This window comes from Dipodomys merriami, unplaced genomic scaffold (assembly GCF_024711535.1).
Source record: "Dipodomys merriami isolate MVZ:Mamm:240054 unplaced genomic scaffold, mDipMer1.0.p SCAF_433, whole genome shotgun sequence".
NCBI classification, from domain to species: Eukaryota; Metazoa; Chordata; class Mammalia; order Rodentia; family Heteromyidae; genus Dipodomys; species Dipodomys merriami.
The window spans coordinates 82,557-92,337 of record NW_027205971.1 but is presented as its reverse complement, the minus strand read 5'-3'; the positions used below and the strand labels follow the sequence as shown (position 1 = coordinate 92,337).

The window sequence follows — 9,781 nt, the reverse complement described above, 5'->3', positions numbered from 1 at the left end:
GTCCGATCCGTCCTCTGAATGTACATGGTATTTCTATCTTCCAACGCTGTACAAACAGCCTTCAACAAAGAGCCTGCAGGAAAGGAAGCCACTGCTCCTGCTGGCAAGACATGCAGGAACTCAAGAAACATGTGGGTCCCCAACTCAACAGACAGAAATGGATGCATGGCAGAGAAGGATGGGTGGATGGATGGATGATGGATGGATGGATGGGTGGGTGGATGGATGGATGATGGATGGATGGATGGGTGGATGGATGGATGGATGGATGGATGGATGGATGGATGGGTGGATGGATGGGTGGGTGGGTTGATGGATAGATAGATGGACAGATGGGTGGATGGGTAAGTGGATAGATGGATGGTGGGTGGATAGATGGATACATGGATAAATGAAGGATGGATGGATGGATGGGTGGATGGATACATGAATGGATGGATAATGGATGGATGTGTAGAAAGATGAAGGATGGATGGCTGGGTACATAAATGGAGGAATGATGAGTGGAGGAATAGATAAATGATGGTGGATAGATGGATGCATGGATGGATGAAGGATGGATGGATACATAAATGGATGGATAATGAGGGGATGGATAATGGATAGATGGGATGGATGATGGATGAGTGATGGGTGGATAGACGGATGCATGGGTGTGATGAATGGATGGATAAATGGATAGATGGATGGATGGACAATAGGTGGATGGATGGATGGACATTGAATGATGGGTGGTTGGGTGGATGAGGGGTGGGTGGGTGTGTTGGTGGGCAGGCAGGTGGGCAGCTGCAGTATGAGAACTTGCAAGGCAATGATTTTCAAGCCATGTGCCTGGAAGTCCCCTGCTGCCTCAGTGGGCTGGGGATGCATCCACCAAATGTGCACTTATAACAAGTCCCAGAACCCTAGTATAGACAGACTACCCTGACTCCTGCACGGGATTGGGTTGAGTTGTTAAATGCCTGGAATGTGCCAACAAGCTACTAGACGTGCTGAAGAACACCACACAGCTCCAGACACGGCTCCCACACTCACAGCAGACAGACAAGGAGCTCACATGAGCCTGTAGTAATCATCGGATGAAGAAAGAGCCTTGGTGACCAGAGTCCTATGGGCCACCCTGGGCCCCAGGCACACATGGGCCTCTCTTTGAGTAAATACCATCCAGAGAGACAAAAGATGATCCCTAAGTGCTCTCTCTCTCTCTCTCTCTCTCTCTCTCTCTCTCTCTCTCTCTCTCCCTCCCTCCCTCCCTCCCTCCCTCCCTCCCCCTCCCTCTCTCTCTTCTCCCCTCTCTCTTATTCTCTCCCTCCCCATTTCTCTGTTGTAATTTGAATTCAAGGTGTTGTAGTTGCTTGGCTTACTCAGCAGGTGCTTTGCCGCGTGAGCCATGCCTCCAGCCCTGTTTTTCTGCTGGTTACTTTTTAGAGATGGAGTTTTATGGACTTTGCTGCCTAGGCTGGTCTTGAACCCCAATCCTCCAGATCTCCAGCTCCCGAGTAGTTTAGGATTGCAGGCATGAGTCACCAGTGCCCAGCTCATCATCCACAGTTTCAGCAGATGAGAAGGCTGAGACTCAGAAAGGGTAATTGACTCGGGAAAGGTCACCCCACAAGGCAGCAGCCAGGCTCCGGACTGAGCCCTTGCCCACACAATTAGGACAGAGTACCCGACTGTTTGCTCAGGTGTCTGTTTGAATAAATCACTTGTCAGAGCTCAGGGCTGGGGGGTGGGGGTGGATAAAGCGTTCTCTCTCCAAAGCGTGGGATGGCAGGTGGGACCAGCGGAGCCCCTTCCCACGAGCACAGGCAGGTAAACAGAAACGGGGGTGAGGGCAGAATCCTGCCTGGGCCTCAGTTTCCCCAGCCTCAGGCACTTGGCCCAGCAGGAGGGAGGAGTAGGAAATTGAATGACTAATAGAGCCCCCAGTTCAGGGCTCTCCCTGAAAGCAGAGTAAGGCGTATAGTCTCAAACCAGAAGAGCTCTAAATGGAGGTTGGGGGAGAGAGGTCTCGGAACCCCTCAAACACCAGAGGCCCAAGCAAACCTAGAGGAGAGAAGACAGAGGCCCAGAGAGGCAAGCACCCAGCCCAAGGTCACACAGCAGATAAGACAGAATCAGGTGTCAAACTCATTCAGATCACTGCTCAGAACTCTTAACATCCCCTCCTCTCCCAGTATCCCCAAAGACTTTTCCTAACCCTTAGCAGTCAGCAGAGTGGTGTCATTATTCATTCACACACCTGCCTCAGGTCCCAGCAGCTGGAGGGCTGGATCTCTGCTTTGGTGGTCGCTGAGATACCATGTCACTGACCCCCAAGTATGTACAAGGGAGCTGATTGAAGATGAGTCAGGGTGGGCTTTGCTCCCTCCTGGCTGTGTGACCTAAAGAGAGCTAATTGCCTTCTCTGAGCCCCAACCTTCTCCTGTGCAAACTGGGGCCTTCTCAGGGGAACTCTGATGTACCTCCAAGGGCTACTCCTCACTCTACCCTCCTATCACCTGCTCCCTAATGCTCTGACACTCACGTGGGTTTTTTTATGTGTCTCCTCTGCGGACAAAGTCTGCAAGACTGGGCCGGGAACCAGAAGGTGCAGACACCCCCCAGGGTGGCCCAGCACCGCAGTCCAGGACCCAGGCCCAGGGTACCAAGAGGCGTTTACTCTAGAAAGGGCTGGACCTGCCCCGCGGAGCTCAGAAAACAGGGGCAGCTACAGTGAAGGCTTAGCGCCATCTGTCGGTCATTCCGGGAACTGCCTCTCCTCTAAGGCAGCAGGGAGCCCAAGGGCCGGCCTGGGAAGGACAGTCTGGGTCAGCTATTCTTAACTTTCATAAAGTCTCAGGCTTCTTTTACAAAGCCACTGGACGGTGGGGGCTCTTGGCTTTACGAAAAGACACTTGGTTGGAGTTGGTCCTCCTCAAAGTAGCAGCCACCGTGGAGCGAGGACCTGGTTAATTTGTGCCCCAGGCTGGCCTTGAACCTCGATCCTGCTGTCTGTCTCCCCAGCAGTTAGGATTACAGATATGAACAACCACACTCGGCTCTGAGATCTCCCTTTTGACATTCAACTATACCAAGTCTTGGGGGGGGGTGGCGTTTTTGGTTTTGCTTTTTTTTTTTTTAAACCAAGTTCACATAGCACACTAGTGCAAGAACCAGGCCTGAGCAACCTCAGACCTACTTTCTCTCTTATGTCCCACCTGCCCCTTTAAGCCTTAAAGGGCTCGTCCCTCTTGTATATCTGGCAGAGTCCTCCATGTGTCTCCAGGGAGTTTAACATCCTCAGGGACCATGACCTCCTTCCCTTCTCCCTCCCTCCCTCCCTTCCTGGGGGTTTCAGGCCCTCTGACAACCATGCTTCCTGACCCTCAGTCATGTCTGGCCTGCCAGCCTCCTGTTACCTTGGTGAAGCGCCCTCCCTCCTTAAGGGCTCCAGAGCCAGTGCCCTGAGCTGGCTGTCACTGACAGGTTGTGGCACGTGGATGTTGGGATGCAGAGCTGCTGGGGGCAGAGTGGGGCCTGTGTGTCCTAAGCAAAAAAGATGCCCTGCGTCTCCTGTCACCCTAGGGGCCTTTAATCCAGGACAAGATAGACCAAAGAGCGTTTCTGGGCAGTGTGATGCAGTGAGTGCATGCAGGATAGTAAGGAAGACCCAGAAGGACCCAGGATGTAACCCACGGGGCTGGGCATACACTTGATGCCTAATAAGGGGGTTATTGTCCTGCAGCTGAAACTCCAGGTAAACAACCCTGCTCCTCCCTCTCTTACTCAGACATCTGTTCAGCTGCGGGTCGGGACAGAGTTTGTCAGACTTCCACCTGAGTCAGAATGCTGGGAGGGCGCGTTTCAAACACAGACCCACCTCACAACCCCACCCCAGCCTCTGATTGTGTGGTCTGGGGCGGGGACAGCGAGCTGGCTGTCCAGCAGGTCATCAAGGGGCGGTGACCTCGTTTCCAGGTGAAGATGCTTGAAGAACCACTGGCTTGGAGTGACAAATGACAGTCCTGCCCAGTTTCACAGTGGCTTTCCCCAGTGACAAAGGGGTGCCCAGGCCAAGGGTTTCTTTACAGCGGGGAAGACTGGAAGACAGCAGGCAAGTGAACACTCTGTGAGGATCCTAGAATGGTGGGGACCCCCTTCCTAGTCTGTGTATTACCCCCAGTGGACATGAAGCAGGCAGATAAGGAAGCCGAGCCCACAAATTCGTGGCAGAAAAAGGAGTCCAGCTCTTGAGATGGGGGTAAGGGGTAAAGGTGAGGAGGTAGAGGAATAAAGAGAGGAAGAGGGGGGCGGGGGGAGATGCGGTCATATGCAGATTCTGTGAACCTAGGGAAATGGAGGGAGGGAGGGAGGAGGAGTGGGGTTGGAGGTGGGAGAATGACGATGTGCATTATACTTTTAAGGTGACGTGTTGAATGTACAACTAAAGATAAGTTTATTTTAATGAGATAGACACAGCCCAGCTGTCTGTTCATAGATCCCTTAGGGCCACCTCGTCCCTCCACTACTCGCCCCGCCCCTCCACCGCTTGCCACGCCCATTCGGCTGTTTGCCACGCCCCTTCGCGATGCGCCACGCCCCCTTTCACCCTTTTGCGGCCCAGACAGGGTCGCAAGGCCGCATCAGGCAGGCACACTTCAGTCCCCCCCAACACACACACACACCCCTGCCCCAGCCCTTCAAGTGTTTTCACTGCTGGGTGAATTCAGCAGATGCCTTTCGATCGCAGCCTATTAAATTAGCCCCTCTCTGCAGCCAAAAGAAGATAATTATGTTTTCATTAGCCCTGGATAATGTATTACCCCTCAGTGGCAGCTGCCATATCAGCAAAACCAACCAAGTCCCTTTTCCAGCTCCTCTGTCACTTGGCCGGCTCCCCTGAGCTGAGGACGGGGGCCAGGGAGGGATGACACCCCCCCTTTACCCACCCACTGCCCATGGAGGGGTGAGGCAGAGAGAGAGAGAGAGAGAGAGAGAGAGAGAGAGAGAGAGATCCAAGATTAATTGTTATCATGGTGTGCCATGTGGGTGCCCGGACAGGCCACAGCTGGCTCGATCCTGTGCCAGCTAGTCCCAAAAGAAGGCCACACGGTTGGGAGCAAAATGTCTCTGGTTATTGACTCCAGACTTGAGAATGAAGGGTCCCAACAGCAAGTCACTCCCCACCCCCCTCCCCCCAAAAAAAACCAACTCAACGTTCTGCAGGCCCTGGGGAAGCCCCCTTTGGAGCCCTGGGACCCGCGCAGTAATGTTTGCTTTACTCCTGATGAACTGGATGGCCAGAGCCAGCGGCTTTGCCTCCCAGAGCTGTTTCTTCCCCAAGGCAAACAGGAACAAGGATCCACTCTTGCCATCTTTAGGACAGTTGGATGGGCTAGACCTGAAAAACAACGTTGAGCTCCAAAAAAAGTCAAGAGAGAAACACTCCATACAAGAGTGGCTTTCTTCTTTCTACTGCACAACTGCTGCTCTTAATCACTTTGAGGGAGCAAGGGAAGGCTCAGGAGCTCGCTCTCCATTTCTTGATGTTCTTTCTTACACACACACAAATACACACACACACACACACACACACACACACACACACACACACACACACACACACACACACATACATCTCCCTGTGATAGCTGGCTCCTCCCCAGGCTCCAAGCCTCTGTCTCCCTAGCCCCATCGCTGCTTGCTCTTGGGACATGGGGCATCAAGGGACAGAACTGGGGACAGCGAGGTCTCTGTTCCCCTTTCAAACCCAAGCCAACTCTGCCTTCTGCGATGCCTCGGCTCTGACCCTATGTCTCACAGTCCAGCCTTTCCTACTGACCACTCCGCTCCGATTTCCAATCCCTCGGATTCTAGAACAGGAAGCGCCTCTGCCCCCAGCCGCTTTTGGCCCTGACCCCACATGGCAGACTAGCAAACCCGCGTTTGGAACAGGTGAACCGCCAGCCCAGCGGAGGAGCAGCCTCTCTTCCCTGGCTTCCTCGTTTTTTTTCCCCCAGTTGCCATGGTAATTGAGGGAGCAGTGTTCTGAGACCCAACACCAGTGAAACCCAGCGCTCAACTTTGAAACTGTTCAAGCAGGAGGGCCAGCTGGGTGCAGGGACACCTGAACAGCCCTTCTGCCACTCAGCATCACCTTCAGGATCGCTCTCATTTCCTGAGCAGGTACTACACCCCCCAGGTACGACGCAAAGCCTTTCCCCATCCGGTCTCTCCTCGCAATCCCCCCAGTCCAGTCTTCTCACCTTGAAGGATACCGGCTCTTGCCTCTTGCCAGATGTGCCCCAGCTCTGGGGCTGATGGAATTTTCTCTGTTCTTCCTTCCAAAAGCGCTGAAGACAACATAGACTTCCACACACCCCAGTCAGCTTTCTCTACATTCATCCCTCCTCTCCTCAGCCCCCACCTCCCTCTTCCTGACCCCCGCCAGGTCACACTCCCGTCTCCTCTGCTTGGTGTGCAAGGTGCCAGAAAAGCATTTATTAGTGACAAAATGGGGGGGGTGTCCTCTTTACCTTTGCTCTGCACAACTCCAGCCCCAACGGGCTCACTGCTCCCTGGGCAAGGCTAGGGATGAAGGAGGATCAAGCCACCACAGCCAGATGCCTCTGTGTGTGTGCGCGTGTGCGTGTGTGTGTGTGTGTGTGTGAGAGAGAGAGAGAGAGAGAGAGAGAGAGAGAGAGAGAGAGAGAGAGAGAGAGAGAATCTTCCTCCTTTTCCTTGAATCCCCCACCCCCTGCTTCCCCAAAAGCATGTGAGCAACAGCGACAGTGAAATGCAAAAAATCCTTTGCAATCTGCCCAGGAAAATACAGCTTTCGAGACGAGTTTATATGGTTACCCATATGTTCGGGCCCCTAAGAAAGGAAGGGAAGCTTCGTTCTCGGTTCAGCCCTCCCCCCGCCCCAGCCCAGCTCTGGGCCTCTCCCCCCTACACCTTGAGGGGGGGGGAGTCTCTGACCCACGCGTGAACATGTCCCCTCCGGCCTCTCCCCACCCCCTCCCCAGAGGCCCCGAGCAGCGTAAGCTCCGCGCTAGAAAAGACCAGAGCCAGGCCACATTTCTAGAAAGGACTGACTCTCTCCGGCTGCACACCCAAGAGTCCGGGGCCAGAGCTGGGCCGGACCCCCTCCCCAATCCTTGCCGCCCCCCGGGGGGGGTCCATCGGTACGCAGTCTGGGGAGGGGTGCACGGGGTGTCCCGCGAGGGAACATTGTCCCAACACCGCAGGAGACGCCAGTCCCCATCGTCACCTCCCGTGGGGCCATCTGTGCCCAAGGGGAGCTGCCCTTCCCTGCGTGGCTGCTGCGCGCGCCCCCAGCCCCCAGGACCCCCAGGAACGACCACGTGTGTGTGTGTGTGTGTGTGTGTGTGTGCGCGCGTGTGTTTCCTGATAGAAAAAAAATGGAAATGAGGTTATATAAAAGGTGTGCGCTTCGGAGCGCGCGGCGGCTCTTTTCTAATGAGGGGTGAGCCCCCCCCCCGGACGTCACCGCTAATTCGTTTCCGCGATGACAGGATAAAGGGGGGGCGGCTGAGGAATCCGTCCCCCCCGCCCGACGACCCTCCGCGCGGGGCTCCGTCCCCACACATGGACGCCGCGGTTCCTGCGCGGCGGCGGCGGCGGCGCGGGCTCCGAGGAGCGGCGGGGCGGCCGGGTGAGCCCGGGGTGCGCGCGCGCGCGCGCGGGGCGGGGAGCCGGCCAGCCTGGGTCCCGAACTTGGGGCTCGCCGGGGCGGAGGGAGGGGGGAGAGGGCGGGCGGGGAGGGCCGGCGGGGGCGGGGTGGGGAGCGCTCCGGGGAGGCACAAAGCGGCGGGGAAGGGAGGGACGCGGCTCCTCGCGGGAGGCGAGCGGGTGCGCCTGGCTCCGCGGGCTGCGGGACGGCGACCGGCGGCGGCCGCGGGCACCCGGAGCGGGCGGAGACGGCGGAGCACAGCCCGGAGGCGGCGGCGGCGGCGGCGGGCGGCCGCGCAGCTCCGAGCGGCCCCGGGGCGGCCCGGCCCGGCCCCCAGGTGAGTTCTCCAGCGGCGTCCCGCGTCCCCCGCGGGGCCCTTCCCGCCCCCCGGCGCCTCCCGGACCCCCGGGGACCCCGCGCGGAGACGCGCGCGCTGTCCCAACTTGAGTCCGGCCGCCTGGGTCTCCTCCCCTCCGGCTGCCCCAGCCCCGGTGCCCGCTCCCGGCTCCCCGCTCCAACTTTGCAGGGGACCCCCGCGTCCCTCCCCAGCCGCGCGCCCCGCGCCGCGCTGCGGTAATGGCGGCCCCGCTCGGCCCCGCCAGCCACCCCCGGCGAGGAGGGGAGCGGGGGTCCCGGGGCTCGGGGACGCCCGGGGCGGAGGAGGGGTCGATCGATCGCGGCGCCGTCCGTCCCCAACTTTGCGCGGCCTCTCCCGCCGCGCCGCACCTGCCGGCCTCCGCCATGGCGGACACCTCGCCACCTCCGGGCGCCCGCAGCCCGCGGGGGACCCGAGGCCGGACGGGGGGCGGCTCCGCTCCGCAGGGTCGCGGCGCCCGCCTGCCTCCCAACTTTGCCCCTCGCGCCCGCGGGCACCGCCGGGCTCCCCGCGCCTCTTTCTTACTCGGGTGATGGGGGTGTGAGAGCGAGCGAGCGACCAGCGCCGACTCCTAGAACCTGGAAAGTTGTGCGTCTGGCACCGCGGCGGCTCCCGGTGCGCCGGGTCCGGGGCCAGACGAGGCGGCGCGCGCCTCTGATTGCGTCCGGAGCGGCCGAGCCTCGGGGTTCCCTCCGGAGACCCCCAACTTTCCGCGCCACCTGGGGAACCCGCGGCCCCCGGGTCCGGACCCGGGTCTTGGGCCTTCGCCCTGAGGATGTGAGGTGCGTGTCCCCCGGCCTCGGGGCGCGGTGGCCTCCCCGCCCGCCGCCCCCAGCGCCTGGGGACCGTGCTGGGGACGCCGGGGGGCGCGGAAGCGGGTTGTTGTTGGGGGGGGGGACTCCGGGGAGTTTCAGATCCCCGAGTGGGCTGCCATTTGGTCAGCCCCTCCGTTTCTCCAAAGGAGCCTCGGCTTTTCCAGTATGTAAATTGGGGACACAATACTTTTGTGGCGCTATCTTGGGGCCTTCATAAAGTGGCAGATATAGATAAACCCAGGGTTTCCTGCCAAAAAAGGAACCGAAGTCTGGAGCCATGCCCCCACCCACCCAGGGTAGAGGAGGCTGCGGGCCCACCCCTGGCTCTCCCCTCCCCAAGATCCCCCCACCCGGGTTCGGACTCAGTGACTGGTGAGACCAGGGAGGGAGGGACCCCAAAGACGCTCCTGGCGCACCTTGTAGCCCCTGGTGACCCCAGGATCAGGGAAGACAGAAGCTGGGAGCCGCTTCCCCCTCGCAGGAATGTGAGGAGACGCCCCCCATCTCCCGGGACGAAGTGCAAACGCAGCAGGTTTGGAAAAGCACCAGAAAACCTCGGTGCAGCGCCCCACCAGAAGCAGTTTTTCCTCCGTTGGGTTGTTGGAGATGATTTGTTGTTGTTGTTGTTGTTGTCGTTGTCGTTGTCGTTAACTTTGGGTGTGTGTCAGGAGCAGAGGGTCAGGACCTGCCTCGGCAGCTCTTCCCCAGCCGCAATACCACACTGGCCCAGCCTCAGACTCTAGAAACCTCTGAGGGGGCCATGGACTGAGGGCAGGCTCAAAACCGCTGCTTTCTTCTAGAGAGGTCTGGAATCTTCTTACAGCTCCCCAAGGCAGACACCCACACTGCATTTGGTAGATATGGAAACTGAGGCAGCAGAGCAAGGAAGCCCATGTGCTCATAGTCCCCTGG

The 9,781-nt window shown here is 58.5% G+C and overlaps 1 protein-coding gene across 3 annotated transcripts in view; it reads left to right on the top strand.

The window, feature by feature from the left end:
- The first annotated feature begins 7,471 nt into the window (after positions 1–7,471).
- The window catches only part of LOC138807774 (nitric oxide synthase 1-like), an 84,852-nt gene continuing 82,542 nt past the window's right edge, over positions 7,472–9,781 (top strand). The window contains exon 1 of one of the 3 annotated variants that reach the window (XM_069993528.1): positions 7,472–7,660. The gene's annotated coding sequence lies outside the window, so the exon portion shown is untranslated. Of the gene's footprint in view, positions 7,661–7,936; positions 8,016–9,781 lie in introns of those variants that run through there. The other 2 variants (XM_069993530.1, XM_069993529.1) reach the window with 2 other exon arrangements.